The following is a 22,171-nucleotide window of genomic DNA, read 5'->3' on the forward strand; positions in this document are numbered from 1 at the left end:
AAATACAAAAAAGCCTCTGCTCTGTCGGGGCCGGGGGAGCAGTGATTGTCTGCAAGGTCTGCGCACCGCCAAGGAAGGCTTGCCGGGCCACCACCGGCCCGCGGGCCGTACTATGAGTACCCCTGCTCTAGATACACATATGCTATCTAAGAGTCAGATAGTAGCATGATCCAGGTATATGGACACATACAGTTTCTGTGTCACCCACCCAGGCTGTTGTCCTTCCACCCATCATTGCTTCATCATTCACCCAGCCATGCATCTCATATTCTTGCCTTCCCAGCTAGTCTTCAATCTCAATAAGTAAGGAATATATAAGAGCTTACCTCTGGCCGCCACCACCACCGTCTCAACTCTCACAGCCGCCGCCTCCTCCCCTGAAGAATCGCCCTCCGCCTCCGTGTCGAGCACCACCACCTCCACACTGGCCCCGCCACCAGATGTTCCACCTACAAAGTACATTTAAGAATGTTAGAATAAAGCACTCACTAGTCTTTGGTCTGGGAATGAAGACATGTGAAAACAATGTAATTTGTGACTGTCTACGTTAAAGTTAAAAAAAATGTCCCTTTTTCCAGGGAAGGTTGTCTTGCTGCACTTTTTGGCACAACTGATGAAGGCTGTTTTTTTAACACGCACCATTTTTCTCCACACAGACAGAAGATGGACTTCTAACAACAAGAGCAAGTTGAAACGAGGTGAGAGCTCGGCTCGACCACAAGAAATGTCTTCAATTAATCGTCTATTTACAAAAAGGGGTGGTGAGGGACAGAGTCTCTGAATTAAACAGAAAGCTCTCACCCAGTCAAAAGATCAGGGCTAGATCCAACACCGTTTTTTAGCTCACTGCACCATCCCAGTTTCAGAACCTGACTGTATGCAAATTAGTCTGTTCCTGTCCCAGTGCATGATGGGAACAGGACAAACCAAACTACAGAAGCCAATTCTTACACTGGGAAGGAAACAAGCTCCCGGGGACCGGTTTCTGGCATTACAGCCGTCTTCGGCCCGGTTTGCTTGAATCCTGATGGTGCAATGAGCAAGGGTCTCACATCTGAGAATACCCTTCCACGCTTAGGGTGGACAAAAATATTTACAAAAAGGGGTGGTGAGGGACAGAGTCTCTGAATTAAACAGAAAGCTCTCACCCAGTCAAAAGATCAGGGCTAGATCCAACACCGTTTTTTAGCTCACTGCACCATCCCAGTTTCAGAACCTGACTGTATGCAAATTAGTCTGTTCCTGTCCCAGTGCATGATGGGAACAGGACAAACCAAACTACAGAAGCCAATTCTTACACTGGGAAGGAAACAAGCTCCCGGGGACCGGTTTCTGGCATTACAGCCGTCTTCGGCCCGGTTTGCTTGAATCCTGATGGTGCAATGAGCAAGGGTCTCACATCTGAGAATACCCTTCCACGCTTAGGGTGGACAAAAATATTTACAAAAAGGGGTGGTGAGGGACAGAGTCTCTGAATTAAACAGAAAGCTCTCACCCAGTCAAAAGATCAGGGCTAGATCCAACACCGTTTTTTAGCTCACTGCACCATCCCAGTTTCAGAACCTGACTGTATGCAAATTAGTCTGTTCCTGTCCCAGTGCATGATGGGAACAGGACAAACCAAACTACAGAAGCCAATTCTTACACTGGGAAGGAAACAAGCTCCCGGGGACCGGTTTCTGGCATTACAGCCGTCTTCGGCCCGGTTTGCTTGAATCCTGATGGTGCAATGAGCAAGGGTCTCACATCTGAGAATACCCTTCCACGCTTAGGGTGGACAAAAATATTTACAAAAAGGGGTGGTGAGGGACAGAGTCTCTGAATTAAACAGAAAGCTCTCACCCAGTCAAAAGATCAGGGCTAGATCCAACACCGTTTTTTAGCTCACTGCACCATCCCAGTTTCAGAACCTGACTGTATGCAAATTAGTCTGTTCCTGTCCCAGTGCATGATGGGAACGGGACAAACCAAACTACAGAAGCCAATTCTTACACTGGGAAGGAAACAAGCTCCCCGGGACCGGTTTCTGGCATTACAGCTGTCTTCGGCCCGGTTTGCTTGAATCCTGATGGTGCAATGAGCAAGGGTCTCACATCTGAGAATACCCTTCCACGCTTAGGGTGGACAAAAATATTTACAAAAAGGGGTGGTGAGGGACAGAGTCTCTGAATTAAACAGAAAGCTCTCACCCAGTCAAAAGATCAGGGCTAGATCCAACACCGTTTTTTAGCTCACTGCACCATCCCAGTTTCAGAACCTGACTGTATGCAAATTAGTCTGTTCCTGTCCCAGTGCATGATGGGAACAGGACAAACCAAACTACAGAAGCCAATTCTTACACTGGGAAGGAAACAAGCTCCCGGGGACCGGTTTCTGGCATTACAGCCCTCTTCGGCCCGGTTTGCTTGAATCCTGATGGTGCAATGAGCAAGGGTCTCACATCTGAGAATACCCTTCCATGCTTAGGGTGGACAAAAATATTTACAAAAAGGGGTGGTGAGGGACAGAGTCTCTGAATTAAACAGAAAGCTCTCACCCAGTCAAAAGATCAGGGCTAGATCCAACACCGTTTTTTAGCTCACTGCACCATCCCAGTTTCAGAACCTGACTGTATGCAAATTAGTCTGTTCCTGTCCCAGTGCATGATGGGAACAGGACAAACCAAACTACAGAAGCCAATTCTTACACTGGGAAGGAAACAAGCTCCCGGGGACCGGTTTCTGGCATTACAGCCGTCTTCGGCCCGGTTTGCTTGAATCCCGATGGTGCAATGAGAAAGGGTCTCACATCTGAGAATACCCTTCCACGCCCTGATCTTTGGACTGGGTAAGAGTGGTCTGTTTAACTCAGACACTCTGTTCATCACCACCCCCTTTTCTAAATCGTTTTTGGCCACTATAGGTGTGGCAGGGTATACTCAGACATGAGTCCCTTTCTCACTGCTCCATCAGGATTCAAGCAAGCCGGGCCGAAGAAGGCTGAAATGCCAGAAACCGGTCCCCGGTAGCTTGTCTCCTTTCTGGTGAAGAATTGGCTTGGTAGTTTAGTCTGCCCTGTTCCCATGATGCACTGGGCCAGGGACAGACTGATTTGCATATAGCCAGGTTCTGAGCTGGGATGGGGCAGTGAGATAAATAACGGTGATGGATCAAGCCCTGATCTTTGGACTGGGTAAGAGTGGTCTGTTTAACTCAGACACTCTGTTCATCACCACCCCCTTTTCTAAATCGTTTTTGGCCACTATAGGTGTGGCAGGGTATACTCAGACATGAGTCCCTTTCTCACTGCTCCATCAGGATTCAAGCAAGCCGGGCCGAAGAAGGCTGAAATGCCAGAAACCGGTCCCCGGTAGCTTGTCTCCTTTCTGGTGAAGAATTGGCTTGGTAGTTTAGTCTGCCCTGTTCCCATGATGCACTGGGCCAGGGACAGACTGATTTGCATATAGCCAGGTTCTGAGCTGGGATGGGGCAGTGAGATAAATAACGGTGATGGATCAAGCCCTGATCTTTGGACTGGGTAAGAGTGGTCTGTTTAACTCAGACACTCTGTTCATCACCACCCCCTTTTCTAAATCGTTTTTGGCCACTATAGGTGTGGCAGGGTATACTCAGACATGAGTCCCTTTCTCACTGCTCCATCAGGATTCAAGCAAGCCGGGCCGAAGAAGGCTGAAATGCCAGAAACCGGTCCCCGGTAGCTTGTCTCCTTTCTGGTGAAGAATTGGCTTGGTAGTTTAGTCTGCCCTGTTCCCATGATGCACTGGGCCAGGGACAGACTGATTTGCATATAGCCAGGTTCTGAGCTGGGATGGGGCAGTGAGATAAATAACGGTGATGGATCAAGCCCTGATCTTTGGACTGGGTAAGAGTGGTCTGTTTAACTCAGACACTCTGTTCATCACCACCCCCTTTTCTAAATCGTTTTTGGCCACTATAGGTGTGGCAGGGTATACTCAGACATGAGTCCCTTTCTCACTGCTCCATCAGGATTCAAGCAAGCCGGGCCGAAGAAGGCTGAAATGCCAGAAACCGGTCCCCAGTAGCTTGTCTCCTTTCTGGTGAAGAATTGGCTTGGTAGTTTAGTCTGCCCTGTCCCCATGATGCACTGGGCCAGGGACAGACTGATTTGCATATAGCCAGGTTCTGAGCTGGGATGGGGCAGTGAGATAAATAACGGTGATGGATCAAGCCCTGATCTTTGGACTGGGTAAGAGTGGTCTGTTTAACTCAGACACTCTGTTCATCACCACCCCCTTTTCTAAATCGTTTTTGGCCACTATAGGTGTGGCAGGGTATACTCAGACATGAGTCCCTTTCTCACTGCTCCATCAGGATTCAAGCAAGCCGGGCCGAAGAAGGCTGAAATGCCAGAAACCGGTCCCCGGTAGCTTGTCTCCTTTCTGGTGAAGAATTGGCTTGGTAGTTTAGTCTGCCCTGTTCCCATGATGCACTGGGCCAGGGACAGACTGATTTGCATATAGCCAGGGTCTGAGCTGGGATGGGGCAGTGAGATAAATAACGGTGATGGATCAAGCCCTGATCTTTGGACTGGGTAAGAGTGGTCTGTTTAACTCAGACACTCTGTTCATCACCACCCCCTTTTCTAAATCGTTTTTGGCCACTATAGGTGTGGCAGGGTATACTCAGACATGAGTCCCTTTCTCACTGCTCCATCAGGATTCAAGCAAGCCGGGCCGAAGAAGGCTGAAATGCCAGAAACCCGTCCCCGGTAGCTTGTCTCCTTTCTGGTGAAAAATTGGCTTGGTAGTTTAGGTTTAAAGTATTTTATTAAGGCACAAAAAACAAGGGGAAGGGAGCAGGAGGTCAAGTGAACATACAGTACAAAAAGCGTAACGTTGCTGCAGGTCAGAGGAGAAGTAGGGAGGCTGGAAGCCCCAGAGGGTAACAAGGCATAAGACATAAGGCAATAAGGCACAGTGGATGACCCCCCTGTAGGCCGCCACTCCCCCAAGCAAGGCTGAGCAGAATAGCACCCCGCAACACAGTAAGGGAGAAGCACACCATTCCTCCAACCCCCCGACCCCAGAAGGGAAGAAGAAGAAAAGCAAAGAAGGAAAAGAAGAAAACAATACCCCAACATCCCCGTCCGAAAGTCAGCGTTAGAAGCGTATAACCCCTCTTCCCACCCCCAACCCCCGACCCCTGAACCCGCGCTTTCACTCCGCTGGAGCCGCCGGCGGCGTCAGCCTAAGGAGGCGCAAGTACCGTGGACACGTGAGCTCGCGAAATTCCGTGGACAGCAGTGCCAAGAAGGGGTGCCAAAGTTCTTCAAACTGGTCAACATTCCCAGCCACCGTTAGCGACATTTTCTCCATGCCCAGTACCTGCCAGAGCCTGTGCAGCCAACCAGTGATAGAGGGGGCAGTGGGGGTGCGCCAGAGCACAAGAATGTTCTGAACCGCGGAGCCTAGCGCAATCGCAATCTGCCTCCCCCTACGGGATTTCAGCGGGTACATCAAGTCATTGGGGAGGCCTAGCAAGACATACGCTGGGAAGCGCGGAAGCTCGATCTCAAAATGCCTATCCACCTCATCTAAGACTTCCTTCCAATAGGCCGACAGCACCGGGCACTCCCAGAGAATGTGCGTGAGGGTGCCCTCCTGTCCGCAGCCGCGCCAGCAACCTTTGTCGCCGATTTTGCGCATCTCATAGAGCCGCTCCGGGGTATAATACCAATAGGTGGACACCTTAGTGAAGGTCTCCGTCAGCCCAGTGTGGTACGCCGAGTGCCTCGCCCAGTACGCAATCCTGTCCCACTCCTTGTGGCTCAGGGTCCTGCCCAATTCCCTGTGCCAGCGCTCCCTCCCTGGGTTATAGTAATGAAACGGCAGGGGCTGGAGAAACTTATACAAGTCAGTAATTAGCTTGGCATCCGAGGTCCGGGTTACCAACCATCGCTCATAGGGCGTAATCGAACGGGCAGCGACGTCGCGCACTGGGGGTTGAAGAGCCCAGTGGCGGACTTGCATGTAACGCAGTCTATCCCCTTCCGTTAGGCCAAACTCCTGTCGGAGCTGCTGGAAGGGGAGCACGCCCTCCGGCCCGTAGATCTGGAAAAGCGCCCTGCAACCCGCGCTCACCCAGTGGGAGAAGGCTCCTGGTTCCAGACCAGGAGTGAAGTCTGGATTGCCAACAATGGGGGTGAACGGCGATGGAAAGGTAGTGAGCTCACGAAGCTCGCACACCGCGTCCCACACTCTTAGCGGAACCCGGGTGACAAAGGAGGCGTAGAGATTAGGCGGGCGGTGAGTGCGCCGCAGGAACGGGATCTCTTGGAGGGTACGACCCGCCACTGCCTGGTCTTGAAAGAGCCAGTGTTTGTCCGATTCCCACCTGCTCCACTCCACCAAATACCGGAGCTGCGCCGCCTGAAAGTACTTCCGAAGGTCTGGGACCCCGAGACCCCCGGCTTCCGGGGCAAGCATGGAGAGGACCCGCTTCATCCGGGGCTTGCAGCCCTGCCACACAAAGCGAGAGATGTCCGCCTGCGTCTGCCGTATCCAACCCACAGGGGGCTGGAGAGGTAGAGCGCGAAAGAGATATAGGATTTGAGGCAGTATCGTCATCTTTACTGCCGCGATCCGGCCCAGCCACGATAGCAGGCCTTTGTTCCATCGGCCGAGTTCCTCTTTGATCTTTTTGCCCAGAGAGGAATAGTTAGCTGCGACCATTGCAGGCAGGGAGGGGGCAAGTAAAATCCCCAGGTAAGGCACCGTGGAGGAGGACCATTGCAGAGGGAAGAGACGCTGGAGGTCTCGCCTGGTGTCGACAGAGAGCGACACGTCCAGTGCAGCCGATTTAGTCATATTCATTTTGAAGCCCGCCACGCGGGCAAAAGCGTTCAGTTCCTGGACGCAGGCAGGGAGTGACCGCCTGGGGTCATCCAGGGTCAGCAAGACATCATCTGCGTATAAGCTGACAGTGTGCGTGTATTGCCCCATCTTCACCCCCATAGCGTCTGGGTTATCGCGAATCCTCTGCGCAAACGGCTCCATATAGAGGGCAAACAGGAGCGGCGATAGGGGGCAGCCCTGTCTCGTGCCGCGCTCAATGGCAAAACTGCTGGAGCTGTGTCCATTGACACGCACTGACGCCGATGGTCTCCTATAACAATTAAAGATCATAGTGCGGAACCTCTCGCCGATCCCCAGTTTCCCAAGGACCAGCTCGAGGTACGGCCAATGAACCCCATCAAAGGCCTTCTCCGCGTCGACCGATAGTAGCATCCGCTCCCCCGGGACGCGTGAGGCCTTCTCCAGCATGTGCGTCACCCTCTTGGTATTGTCGACCCTCTGCCTACCGGGTACAAAACCGGCCTGATCCGCCTCCACCAAACCTGGTAGGTGTAGACCCAGTCTAGCCGCCAAGATCCCCGTGTAAAGCTTGAGGTCCACATTTAGGAGCGAAATGGGCCGGTACGAGCCGCACAGGGTCCGATCCTTCCCCGGTTTCGGGATAACCGACACAGTCGCCGAGAGAAGGTCCGGTGGGATGGCTCCCGGCTCGGAGAAAGAATTGAACAAGCGGGCCAGGAGGGGCGCGACTGTGGGACAGAAGGTCTTGTAAAACAAGGCCGTATAGCCATCCGGGCCCGGAGCTTTACCGTGCTTTAGTCGTGCAATTGCGGAGATGACCTCCTCCACGTGAATGTCCCTCTCCAGGTGGGCCGCCTGGGCGGGATCCAGGGCCGGGAGGGTCACGGATTCCAAATAGGCCTCAGCCTCTCCCGGTGGGGAAGGCTCCACAGCGTACAGCGCCTCGTAAAAGGAACGAAAGGAATCCGCCACCTCCGCGTCGCCGGAAACCGGGATCCCATCCATTCCCACTAGTTCTTTTACTACATTGCGTTGCTGCGCGGCCCTGAGCCTATGGGCCAGGAGCTTACCGCACCTGTCTCCGCCGGTGTAAAAGGCATGCTTCAGGCGCAGCGCTGCATACTCCGCCCGGTCTAGATCCAACGCAGAGAGGAGTTTCCGTGCCGCCTTCAGCTGCTTCCAGACACGAGGGGCCCCCGTTCGGCGGTGAACCTGTTCAAGTTCCCTAACCTGCGCCGTTAGTTCTTCCCTCTTGCGCTGGCGTTCCCTGTTTTCCGCCGAGGAAATGGAGATAAACTCCCCTCTGACGACCGCTTTCAAAGCTGCCCACTGCGTTGCCAGGGACGTGTCAGAGTTGTCATTGTGGGTCTGGTATTCCCGGATGACCTCCTCCACTCGCTTCACCACCGATTTCTTATGGAGAAGCGTGTCCCGAAGCCGCCACATCCCTCTAGAGGGGGGGGCCGCCGGCCAAGCAAAGACTCCGGAAACCGGGGCGTGGTCGGACAGGGACAAGACCCCGATGTCTGCCGCCGTGGCGGCCGAACAAAGCGGTCCGCTCACCAAGAGGTAGTCCAACCGCGAATAAGTGCGGTGCGCGTGGGAAAAGTATGAGTAGTCCCTATCGGCGGGGTGTATGGTGCGCCAGAGGTCATGCAGGTCCATCTCCGCGATCTGGTCCTGTACCGCCCTAGACAATTCCCCCGTCTGCGGAAAGCGCTGGGCAGACCTATCCAGGGCGGAGTCGAAGACCATATTCAGGTCTCCCCCCAGGATGATATGGCGATCGGGCGAGGCAGTGACGTCCACCAACACAGATTCCAGGAAGCGATCCTGGTGGTCGTTTGGGCTGTATACGGAACCAACCGTAAAGGCAACACCTCCCAGACGCATGCGATACACTAGAAGCCTCCCCTTCTGCTCAGCATGTTTATACAACACCTCCCCCCTGAAGGAGCTGGCGAGAAGAATGGCTACCCCTGCAGTCTTGGTCACAGCAGAGGAAAAGAATTGCGTGGGGAACTTGGCAGAGCGCAACCTATGGCAATCTTTAGAAAGTAAATGGGTTTCCTGCAGGAGGCAGATATCCGCCTGCGACCCCTCTAGCAGGGAAAGGATCGCCCTACGCTTCACGGGGTTATTCAGACCCTTGACGTTAAGGGTCACTACTTTCAGGGGTGGCATCGTTCCCAGGGAAGCAGCGCGCTGTGCAGCAAGCGAGGGATCAATGGGAGGGGCTCACAGGGCAGGGGCGCAGGGAAGGCCAGAGACGGCTTCGCACATGTTCGGACAGTATCGGACGGGACCCCCCCAGCACCAAACCAACAGTTAAATCCCCCCAGAACCCACTCATGGCAACCAGCCAAAACAAAAAACCAGAAAAAACACCCCATTGTCTCAGTCCAGCCCAAGTGGGCGAGTCTGCAGAAAATTAGTCAAGTGGACGTTCAGCCACACACCTCCCCCCTCACCCCCCCAACTCCCAGCCCCAGCCCAGCATCGCTCAAGCTAAGAGTCTCTCCCCCCGGAGTAAAGTTAGGCCGTTAGGGCCACGCCAGTAGATTCAGGCAAGTCCCTGGCCGCTGTCCTCAGGGCCTCCGCCATATCTGCCCTGATGGTGGGGGAGTCAGGGCGATTCGCTGTCGCTGACGATTGGCGCCTCCTCGATCTCCTTCGTCCCTGTCGCTCGGGGCGCCGCCATGCGGGTGTAGCTCCTTCCTCCTCCGTAGCAGTGATGCCCAATACTCCACAGACATCTTGTAAAGAGCGCAGCTGATGCAGCACCCCATTCCATCGAAAGATAAGGCGGAAGGGGTGACCCCAGGAATAGGCCGTCTCATGCTCTCGCAGGAAGTCCGTAGCGATGCGGAAAGACCTGCGCTTCTGCAGTGTGATGGTGGACAGGTCTTGGTAGAGCGCCACAGGTCTTTCTCGGAAGGTCAGCGGTTGCTTCCTGCGGGCCTCCGTCATGATGCGCTCTTTTAGGGGGAAATCCGGCAGGAATGCCAGGATATCAGGCGGGGGTGCCGATGACTGGCGCTGGCGGCCCACCCTGTGTGCTCTGTCAATGCGGATCGGAAAATCCGCTCCTTCCTCTAAGATGTCGCGGAACAGGTCCTGTAGATAGGCCATCAAGTCCGCACCCTCATCTGCGGATGGTACGCCTCGCACCCGGATGTTATTCCGCCTGGACCTGTTCTCGAGGTCCTCCGAGTGGGCCTGGAGCTCGACACACTGCTCCTGTAGACGGAGGACGTCTTGCTGGAGATGAACTATCTCCTCGTCGCGACGTTGGGCCGCCGTTTCCACAGTGTCAACCCGCTCACCCAGGCCTTCGACTTCCCTACGCACTTCGCGGACCTCTCCGGCCACTTCGGTCTTAAGAGTTTGGAATTCCTCCTTGAGGGAGCTGAATAAGTCCTCCATGAAGGACCTCGTGACTGGTGGTTCGCCCACGGTGGCGTCCGTCGATGCCCGGGAGGCCCCCGGGGATGGCTGCGCCCTGTCGCGTAGTTGCTGGGTCCTGTTGAGCATTTCCGGCAAGGTGCGATCTCCTCGTGCTGCGCCACGTCTCCCAGTCATCCTGACCCCCGGTGAAGCTCAGGGCCAGGCGCTGTAGGCGAGCCCCGCCGCCCGTGGGCACCAGATGTGAGGTCCTCGCCGAGGACAAGGGTAGTGCGTCACAGGCGACAAAATGGCGGCCCGGTTCTGGACGAGACGACCCTCGAGCCAGTAGGGCGGCCAGCAATGTCCAAATCGAAGGCCTTCAGCCCTGTGCCCCCAGGGAGGACAACAGATGTGTGGGCACCGGGATGAACCGAGGCACCCGTATGATAAGGGCGCAGGCAAGGGTCCCCAGTATCAACTCCACAAAGACAAGATGGCGGGAGGGCGGAACCCAAGAAGGCATCCTAGGCCAGCAAGTCCATGGGCGACCCTCAAACAGCAATGGGTCCGAAATGTGCGAAACCAATGTCTCCCATCACTTCCAGTTAATTTGCCCGGCTCAGGCACTGCTCGAACTCCGTCGTCCGGCGCCTCCAGGCGCGGAGTTCGCAAGTCGTCGCCCCCGGACACTCAGGGTAGGGGGGAATCGCCGACGGAGGGCCGGGGTTTGTCACCAGCAATGGTGCTCGCCACCAGGGCACCGGCCAGGGAGCCTCCACACTTCGCGGAGTCCGTCTAGTCCGCTCCCTCGGGATCTCCGGCTTTCAGCTTTTCAGCACTCGGCCCAGCCGAGGCGCACGGACAGCGCCGCAGTACGCTCCGCCTCCAGGCTCTTCTCCTCGGGGCGACCCGGGCTCCACTCCTCGGAGCGATCGCTGAGTAGACCTTTCGGGGACTTCCCTCGGGGCTACAGAAGTCAAAGTGGCATCAAAATGTGCCCCAAGAACTCCGGCACAGTTCTCTCGCCCGCAGTGCAGCCGCGGGGGGAGAGAAGCGCAGGAATCGGGGCTCGAGCTGAGCTGGGCCGGGGGAGCTACGGGAGGAAGCGTCCGCTCACCCCGCCATCTTGGCCACGCCCCCTGGCTTGGTAGTTTAGTCTGCCCTGTTCCCATGATGCACTGGGCCAGGGACAGACTGATTTGCATATAGCCAGGTTCTGAGCTGGGATGGGGCAGTGAGATAAATAACGGTGATGGATCAAGCCCTGATCTTTGGACTGGGTAAGAGTGGTCTGTTTAACTCAGACACTCTGTTCATCACCACCCCCTTTTCTAAATCGTTTTTGGCCACTATAGGTGTGGCAGGGTATACTCAGACATGAGTCCCTTTCTCACTGCTCCATCAGGATTCAAGCAAGCCGGGCCGAAGAAGGCTGAAATGCCAGAAACCGGTCCCCGGTAGCTTGTCTCCTTTCTGGTGAAGAATTGGCTTTGTAGTTTAGTCTGCCCTGTTCCCATGATGCACTGGGCCAGGGACAGACTGATTTGCATATAGCCAGGTTCTGAGCTGGGATGGGGCAGTGAGATAAATAACGGTGATGGATCAAGCCCTGATCTTTGGACTGGGTAAGAGTGGTCTGTTTAACTCAGACACTCTGTTCATCACCACCCCCTTTTCTAAATCGTTTTTGGCCACTATAGGTGTGGCAGGGTATACTCAGACATGAGTCCCTTTCTAACTGCTCCATCAGGATTCAAGCAAGCCGGGCCGAAGAAGGCTGAAATGCCAGAAACCGGTCCCCGGTAGCTTGTCTCCTTTCTGGTGAAGAATTGGCTTGGTAGTTTAGTCTGCCCTGTTCCCATGATGCACTGGGCCAGGGACAGACTGATTTGCATATAGCCAGGTTCTGAGCTGGGATGGGGCAGTGAGATAAATAACGGTGATGGATCAAGCCCTGATCTTTGGACTGGGTAAGAGTGGTCTGTTTAACTCAGACACTCTGTTCATCACCACCCCCTTTTCTAAATCGTTTTTGGCCACTATAGGTGTGGCAGGGTATACTCAGACATGAGTCCCTTTCTCACTGCTCCATCAGGATTCAAGCAAGCCGGGCCGAAGAAGGCTGAAATGCCAGAAACCGGTCCCCGGTAGCTTGTCTCCTTTCTGGTGAAGAATTGGCTTGGTAGTTTAGTCTGCCCTGTTCCCATGATGCACTGGGCCAGGGACAGACTGATTTGCATATAGCCAGGTTCTGAGCTGGGATGGGGCAGTGAGATAAATAACGGTGATGGATCAAGCCCTGATCTTTGGACTGGGTAAGAGTGGTCTGTTTAACTCAGACACTCTGTTCATCACCACCCCCTTTTCTAAATCGTTTTTGGCCACTATAGGTGTGGCAGGGTATACTCAGACATGAGTCCCTTTCTCACTGCTCCATCAGGATTCAAGCAAGCCGGGCCGAAGAAGGCTGAAATGCCAGAAACCGGTCCCCGGTAGCTTGTCTCCTTTCTGGTGAAGAATTGGCTTGGTAGTTTAGTCTGCCCTGTTCCCATGATGCACTGGGCCAGGGACAGACTGATTTGCATATAGCCAGGTTCTGAGCTGGGATGGGGCAGTGAGATAAATAACGGTGATGGATCAAGCCCTGATCTTTGGACTGGGTAAGAGTGGTCTGTTTAACTCAGACACTCTGTTCATCACCACCCCCTTTTCTAAATCGTTTTTGGCCACTATAGGTGTGGCAGGGTATACTCAGACATGAGTCCCTTTCTCACTGCTCCATCAGGATTCAAGCAAGCCGGGCCGAAGAAGGCTGAAATGCCAGAAACCGGTCCCCGGTAGCTTGTCTCCTTTCTGGTGAAGAATTGGCTTGGTAGTTTAGTCTGCCCTGTTCCCATGATGCACTGGGCCAGGGACAGACTGATTTGCATATAGCCAGGTTCTGAGCTGGGATGGGGCAGTGAGATAAATAACGGTGATGGATCAAGCCCTGATCTTTGGACTGGGTAAGAGTGGTCTGTTTAACTCAGACACTCTGTTCATCACCACCCCCTTTTCTAAATCGTTCAATTAATCGTCAGCACTAACCACTTTTCCATTATCAGTTAAACGTTTAGTTTTATTATGACTTCATTTTAATAAATGTGTTTACTTGTAATAAAGCTTTTAAACTTAAATACAATCTGTGTTTTTTGGTCCAGACTAGAGTGACTGAGCGAAAGGTTTTGCAATTTTTGCAAGCATGAGTCCAGATAGAACACTTCAAAAGACATTATGGACAATCCCAGAGGACTGCACTAAGTTGATAGAGCTATTGCTGACTAGAATCATGGGAGTTTCGCCAACCGTGCAATCTTAGTTAGCTACACAGACAGACTAATAAGAATAATCTAGTAATACCACAGGGAGTCATAGTAGAGGCAGGATAAGAATTTAGATACAGTCTACAAGAAGAGCAAAGACAATTTTGAAAAAAGTCAAATGAGGAACGCTAGGAAAAATAGGTACTAGTCTAAAATGAAAACTTACTGGGGCCAGCAGAGGAGCCCTCGCCTGCCCGATCCTGGCCCTGTTGAACAGCATCCGCCGCCTGCTGCTCCTGTGTCCTCCTCTCGCCCCTGGGGGGAGCTGACGTACAACATGAAAGAAAGAACAGAAAACATGGATGATTGTTGCTTGTCAATGTCAACCAAATCAAACATTTCAAAAGAACAATAACAAAATATTTCCGCGAAATTATATTGATTAGGGTTAGTTTTCATTTATTTGCGGACCTGTGACTTCGAAAGTCACGTAACTCACTAAACAAAGTACTGAAACGTTCACCTAGGACTGGCAGGCAGCAGTCCGCAGGCAAGACGCAAAGTGACAGACAAACTCCATTGTGATTTCAGTCAGATCAGTGACAACACTAACAGTTGCCTGCTATATTACCAGTCATTTAAATAGTCAAACTATCAATCCACCGCCACTATTTTTCTTATTGTCAGGGGTACAAAGGAAGGGGCAGATTTAAGCCCCTTGCGGCTCTTTTGCGCCGTTCTTGCGTGACTTTTGTGACGCAGCAGCTAAACAAAAAAGGGCGCCATGGTGCGGCGTATAATATTATAACAACGTGACGCATTTGGGAGATGCATCCCGTTATAAAGCCCTGCGCCATCAGGGGGCGTTCTGGCGCAAGGGAGGGCATTCCTGCGCTGGAACACATCCTAATAGTGGCTGAGGGAAATCTACAAAATTTCAATCAGTCACCTTTAGGACAATGATGCGTCACACAAACCCTGCACCTGCTTGAAGCAGACGTACGGCTTGACCCAGCATTGGGGAGATAGGGTACCCCAGAGCATTGCTGGAGCTGCGCCATCGTTGTGACGCAACTCCAGCAGTAAAGCTTCGGTGACGTTTTGGGCCCATGGTGCGCCGCATTGCAAATACGGCGCACCATGTTTGGTGGTGGTAGCGGGCCGCACAATTAATGGCGCATCCCTGCTACTTTGCAGGAATGCGACGGTAATTGCAATTCTGCCCCTTAGGGGCATACTTACTTACGTGTTCTGGCGCATCTCCAGAGATGCGCCAGATCAAATGCGTCACGCAAAACTACCCTTGCAACACGGCAGATGTGCCTCATTTACAATGCGGCGCGCCCTGGCGCAAGGGTAGGCACTTGCGTGACGCATCTCGTCACGTAAGAGCGGCGCATCGCTGGAGTCACGTCGCCAACGCAATGCAACTCCAGTAATGCTCAGGGCCACCCAATACTTAACATGCTGTGTCAGTCCTTTAGCCTGCTTCGAGCAGACATAAGGAATTGAATTGACGTAGCAGCGTCGCAGAAGTGCCTGCGTTAACTCTTGTAGATTTCACGCAGGCAATTTTGCGAGGCGCACAGCCGCCGGACCGCCCACCCTGCGTACTAGGAACGCACCCATTGTGGTGCAGGCCCATGGCTTTATAACGTGACGCATCTCCCTAGATGCGTCATGCTGTAAATGACTCGCAGGGATGCGGCACGTTTACGCCGCTGTTGCGTCACGCAAGGCAACGTAAACGTGGCGCAAGGGGCTTGTAAATGTAATCTGCCCCCTAGTGTCTAGCATTACGCAGTTCTGTAAAGTACACTCATACATAATAGTTACTCAGGCCAATGAGACCACGAAATAGAAAACAAATAAGCATAGTAGCAACACCACTGAGAAGGAGAGTAGTGCACCTGAAATGCACAGAAGATTTTGAAATATAATTTAACTACAATGTAATCGTCATCAGCGGCATTATTGGCTTGCTCCATTTAAAAAACAAATATTTGCAATACAACAACACAGAGCAGGAGAAAACATCATAGTAGTGAGTGATTAAATGGCTAATACTACTCACCAAGCCCGGGGATCTCCAAGCCGAGCTGGTCCAGCAGGTCGCGCTCGCGGTCCAGGAGGTCCGTCCAGCGATGGGTGACCTGGCTGTAGGTGCGCTGGACCCCGTAGAGGTGGGATATGGCCCAGCACACCTTCTCCCACCGCTTCCGGCGCTCCCCCATGTTGTAGCCGCCGGCCGCGATCCTGCCGCCTCCCGCGATGGTCCTGGGCAGGCGGCGCTGGACGAAGTAGACCAGCGCGCCCACTTCCTCCGGGCTGAATATCTCCAGTCGCGTCACCTGCTCCCCCCTCAATCTCCCGCATGCTGTCCTGGCACTGGGTCCAGCACTACTCCCCGCCGCCGCTGCGGCCCTCAAGTGCCTGGGCAGCTTCACGGCGCCTGGCTTGACCATGGTCTGGGCAGGTAAGGTAGGAAGAAGTAGAAAAAGAAGTAGAAAATTAAGAAAGAATAGGATAGGGAAGAAGAAAAGAAAAGAGTTTAAAAAAGTAGTTTAAAAGTAAAGAAAAATAGCAGAAAAGACAAAAATATACAGCTAGGAAAAGAGAGGGATAGATAAGAAGCAAAATCGTAAAAAAAAAACTGAAAACAAGCAAAGGATGGCAAAGATACCAAGAGGATTAAACACCATGCCCAGACACAGGAAATGAATGAAAAACAAGATGGCCGGCGCCCGTTCACGAGCGCGAAAGTAAGTTCGCGCGAGATTTTCCTCGCGATCTCGTGCGAACCTCTAGATTTCCCGCGCGATCTCGTGCGAACCTCTACTCGCAATGCGCTTACTGCGCGAGATTATACATAGCGAGCGGAAACGGAAATACGTCACGCAAACAAAATGGCCGCGCCCGTACTCGACCTTGGGGTAAATTCGCGTGTTGCGCTGCAAGCGGCTCGCGAATACTGCAAAAAAACTCGCGAAACAACAAGCCGCAAACAAATCAAATGCTCATTCGCACGAATTGGCGGCTTCCGCGGTCGGTTTCGCACGACGCCGCGCCCCACGAATAGCGCGAAAAAAACGAAAAACGATTTCAGCAAAAGCAAAAGCAATGAGCAGGTGCAAAAGGTCAACCTCATAATTTGTAACGATTCTTTGTAGTGCTTCCTGAGGGGGCCCTCCAGAATTCGGTTGCCTGCTTGCAACTATTGTGTGACCCTGCTCTGACCTTAACTGTATGCCACAAAGGTCCTGATTTACAGCTAAAGGAGCAGACAAGCAGGTGCCAGGCTGGAACTTGAAATTCTTTCAGTGACACATTAATTAGCCCCTAATTCATTATTGTCAGTTGGGGCAGGGCAGGTGTTGTTAATAAACTAACCCCAAATTAATTCATGTCAGTTCAAGCAGGGCAGGTGGGCTTGCTTTTCCCCCCCATCTTCTACAGTGATGATGAACCAGAGGGTGGCATTGATGTAACAGAGGGTGGCATGGGTCAAAGAGAGGGTGCCAGTGGTGAAACAGAGGGTGCTGGGAGGCTGTGATGATGAACCAGACGTAGAAACAACATAGTCGCGACCGTTGCGAGCCGACAAGTAAGTTCGCAATTGCGAACTAGTACCAAATCCTCGCGAATTGGCAGAAACAATTGCGAACACACAAAAAAAAATCCGCAAATTCGCGGGAATTCGCGGATTTTGCGAGTTCGCAAATCCGCAAAATTCGCGAACGCGAGATCCGCAAAATTCGCCCATGCTTACCAATAACTCAGTTTTTATAAGATACCTTAAAGTGCCAGGATCTCCCTTTGCCAGGTTAAAAACGCAGCACACTATCCCCGATAAACCTTGAACCCAGCTACTACGTAAGCCGAATTCCTGTCTAAGGGCGGCTGTTGAGCTTGCTGTATTGACAGACGCTAGACTACGTAGAATTTTGCCTTCCGTTGCATTCAAGAAGCTCCAACTTTTCATGTCAACTATTTCCATACCATAAAGTAATGATGCTGGAATTTTTGCTCGATATACCTCCAGCAATGTCGCAAAATGCCTTCTACCAGTAGTCTTATAAAGTGAAATCAAACTCTTCCCTTGGACAATAGCTTTCCGTGTGTTATTAGCTATATGTGCTTTTTCACTTAAATTACTAGTAACTATTTTTCCAAGGAAGATATAAGATTGCACTACATCTAGTCTTTGTCCCCCCACAGACCAGTGAAAGTTCGCATATTTTGACTTTTTCCTACCCGTCAAGCACATTACTTTACTTTTTGCAATATTTATCTTTAGATGATGCGCATCCGCATATTCATATAGGGCATGCAGGCGACTGTTAAGACCTTTTGGTGTAAGATCCAGGATCAGTATATCGTCTGCATACATTAGACATGCAATTGGGGCACCCCCCAAGATCGGAACAATACCTTTACTTGCAGATAAAACCTGGGGGAGATCAGCTATATACAAGGAAAATAACAGAGGAGCCAATAGGCAACCCTGTTTTAAACCATTTGCTGTGGTAATTACTCTAGATAACACTCTTTCCCCGCCCATCAACACTCTGCACCAGGTGTCTGAGTGCAAGGCTCGAACTAAATTAAGAAGAATAGGTGGCATCCCTAAAGCGAATAACTTTCTCCACAGCAAAGATCTATCCACTTTATCAAAGGCTGTGGAGAAGTCGATAAAGGCGCCATAAACTTCCCCTCCACGAACCTTGACATATTTCTCAGTTATGACCTGCAATGCAGTCAGATTATCTAAAGTACCGTGCTTTTGCCTAAACCCAGTCTGTTCATGGGGTAAGATTTCAGCCTTAAGCACCCAATCATTGATGAAATTAAGAAGACATTTTGCAAAAACCTTGCCTATAGCATCTAAAAGAGCGATTTGACGGTAGTTTTGTGGCAAGTCTCTAGCTCCTTTCTTGAAGAGGGGGACTAATATGCTCCCTTTCCAGGAGGGGAGAACGGTTCCACTAGCAAAACAGGATTTAAAAACTGGAAAAATAATTTTACTCCAATGCTCACTCTGTTGTTTTATCACCGAGATAGGGAGCTCATCCGGACCCATCGCGCCCGAAGAACGCAAGCCCTTAATGGCTAGTTCAATGTCCTTCTCGGATGGTGGGCCATAAAGATGATTAACCTCGTATAGTGTATCGTTTTTGTGGGGCAAGCCATTACTACTATATAATTGCTCGATGTATTCGACCCAAATCTGCTCATCTATAGAGATTGGTGAAGGTCTAGATCTTAGACCACTACCCTCACCAATTATCGACCAGAATAACCTAGCTTGACCCCTATAGGTAGCTTCCGGAAGTTTAATCCACAAGGAATATTCATTCTCTCTCTTCAATCTGGCCTTCACCCTCGTTTTCCTTCTTCTTAAAAGAACTATTTTATGATATCTTTCAAGGGAATAAAAAAGATATTGATCCCTAACCAATTTATTTATTTCAATATTTAAATACCGAAGACAGTTTGGGATTACTTTGTTTTTTTTGCAGGATAATATTTTTTTGCTATAGAAATTACTACTTTCAAAAAATTGCTGAAGTATAGTAGTTTATTTCCATCCCATTGAAACAAATTCTTCACAGTGGACTCCAAAATATTCGCCAAACTCCTAATGGTCCCAAAATTCCAGTAACATCTCCCAGAATTGGCTCCAAAATTTACCAGATCACTATTTATGTGCCATGTATCCATAGGAGGGGGATTAAAGTTTACACTAAGAACCAATACCTTATGGTCACGAAGTTCTGTGTTACATACTGACAGATCTTTCAGGAGATAGAAAAGGGTATTGCCTGCTACCACATAATGGAGAATAGATTCACTGTTCTTACATTTATGTGTGAAATTAGCCGGAATGTCCGAGGGGAGCCTTCCATTTATTATTATACTATCTACCTCTAATATTCCCTCCAAGAATAATTTCCCTCTCTTTTTTTTTTTTAAAAAAAAAATGTTTTTTAAAACCTTTATTGTGCACTTAGCAGGAAAACAAATACGGGCCTACAACCATCAGGCCGGCCACGATACTTTTGAGCACAGGTGCTAGCAATTCGGTCCCCCAGCGACATCAGGTGGTATGGCAACGATTAATAACAGTTACACTGGAAGAGATCATGTCGCCAAGGAGGAGGAGCTGTGAAGGTTAAATTTTAAAGTTTTTACGGTCAAATATAAATCAATGAAGAATAGATGCAAGGAGAACTGAGTCCGTACAGTAGTCTCACAACATGAGTAGGCAGCAGTAATAATAGCGCAGTAACATTAAGCCCCCGTCAGAGTGGCAATGCAGTGTAGAAACAGACGGAACAGCAGGAATCATTCCGTACCACCCCCAGCGCCACCCACTCCCTACTAACCCATGTCACAGACCCAGAACAGAAAATAGGACAAGAAAGCGCAGAAAGGTGAGAAAAAGGCCCATAGAAACGAAATAAGGAAAACTAAATCTACCCCCCCACCCTACACCAATGCGGAGGCTACGGCCTACCCCCCCCCGACAATGTGCCTGTCGCCCATTAAAGAACCCGAAATGCAGTATAAGAAAAGAAAAGAGAAGAAAGGGAAAAGATAAGAAGAACTAAAAAGGTAACTCTTAGATATAGAGAGTGAGAAAAGGCCACCCTAATCTACAACTCTCATAAAATACAAGGTAAGCGGGAGGAGGAGCAATTTCAAACATTTCCAGCCCCCCAGCCAAAAGCTCTACCCCCACACAGTTCGCAACAGTGCAGAAATAACAGTAATGCAGAGACAATTGGGGAAGACAATACGCCGTGCATGACTCAATCGGATGTATGACAGTCCTAATCACGTTCAAACCAGCCAAGCAACCGGTAACATTAAAAAGGAACCTAGCCCTAGCCCGACCTCAGATACTCCCCCAAATGAGGTTCATGAAGAAGGCCCGCCCCCACCAAGACAACGAGAGGTTCAGGAGTGCGTCACAATACAGGTCCACATCAGCCAGGCAGGGAAAATCAGCGCAAAGTTAAACAGTCCAGGAGAATATAGTCAAGGGGAAGAAAAACAATATGCCACAGGCAGTTTGGTACATCAGGTACATACAGATCCAATGAGAACGCCATAGAAACAGTCCGAGTCAGGTCACCGCAGTGCAGTCTACATCAAGAACTGACCAGAGTACTTTCAGCCCTGGCCCGTGCGTGGCGGTCTCCGCAAACATGGCCTCCGGGGGAGGTCCGGTCCGGACAAAGCCGAAGAACAAAATGGCCACCTCCGATGAAGAAAGGGGAGGCAGAAACAAAATGGGCGCCTCCAGCTTCTCGTCGAGCCATAAGTGCACCGGATAGTCACCCCCAACCACACGAAACGACATCCAATCCATCGCCTGGAGAACATTGTCTGCAAGGCTGCAGGTGCAGAAGTGGCCGACGTCAGCAGAGGCAAAAATTGAAACACTAACCTCTCCGTAGTCACAGTCTCAGATCTCAACAATGGGGGAAACATTGTAGCGCCGTTGTAGCTTGTATGCGGCCGTTCACAAGCATTGTGGCAAACAGGGAGAGTCACCACCTCCCCACACTCACTCCGCATCTCGGTGTCCCCCACAGAATCAGACAGAGGCAATCCAGTGTGTTGTAGAGAAGTGGCCGGTCTCTTCCGACCTAAGAGAAGGATATCGTCAAGTTGAGCACTCAGCACACCAGAGAGGGCACGCCAGTCCCGGCGGAGCTCGGTAAGGGCGTCCAGGATAGACTTGTTCGTCAGCGTCGGTTGCAGGGACTCTAGTGTAGCTTCAGAGGATGGTACACGTAGTGCAGCCCCCAGCTCGGTATCTGGCAAGGTGATAAAGCAATGCGAGATAGCACTCGCCGTCTCGAGGAAGGCAGCCGCCATGTCTCCCTCTACAGGATGTGTATACAGGGAAGGGGACAAGCCCGGTATCTAGTGACCGCAATCCGGGGCGTCGCTGAAGGCCCGGCACTCAGCCCTAAGCCGCCTCACAGGGGATGTCATCACCACTCCGTCGCTAGGCAGAGGCAAACACGGGGGCAATCCGTAAACGGAGCGATTTGATTCAAGCACCGTGCCTCTCAGGAGGATTGTCCGCGGCGGGTACACGTCTTCACGACGAATTGTGCCCACGGAGTGAGGCAGTCGAGTGTTCAGGATTTCGGCAGCTTCCCCCTGTGACAACGGTGTGGATGTTCGCAGCAACACACCTCGGAGTCAGCAACCCGATGCCGGGCAGGCGTCTGCCGACTGAGAGGAGCTGAACGGGTCCCAGAGCCCGGGCCACCGTAGTCAGTCAGGCAGCACGACGATATCTCCCTCAATTCGGCGCGCACGGACCTCGAAAGAACACGAGTGGGTTCAGCACGGTACCACCATCCCTCCGCTGCGGTGAAAGTCAGGATAGGAGGCAGGATGACTGTGCAGGATGTACAGGCTAGCGGAGCCGGGAATCGGAGCGTCCGATCAGGTCGCCATCTTGGCTCCTCCGACCTAATTTCCCTCTCTTATTGGTCTTGATGTTCCCAGGGAATAGGGCTTGCGGTATCTGAAGTGATTCCTCCTTGAGTTTATTCCTGAACAAATCGAGGCTACAGTTTGAGATTTTACAATTGAAGTCCCCTAATAACAAAATGTGAGGAGG

Source organism: Lissotriton vulgaris, chromosome 2_1 (genome assembly GCF_964263255.1).
Source record: "Lissotriton vulgaris chromosome 2_1, aLisVul1.2, whole genome shotgun sequence".
Lineage (NCBI taxonomy): Eukaryota > Metazoa > Chordata > Amphibia > Caudata > Salamandridae > Lissotriton > Lissotriton vulgaris.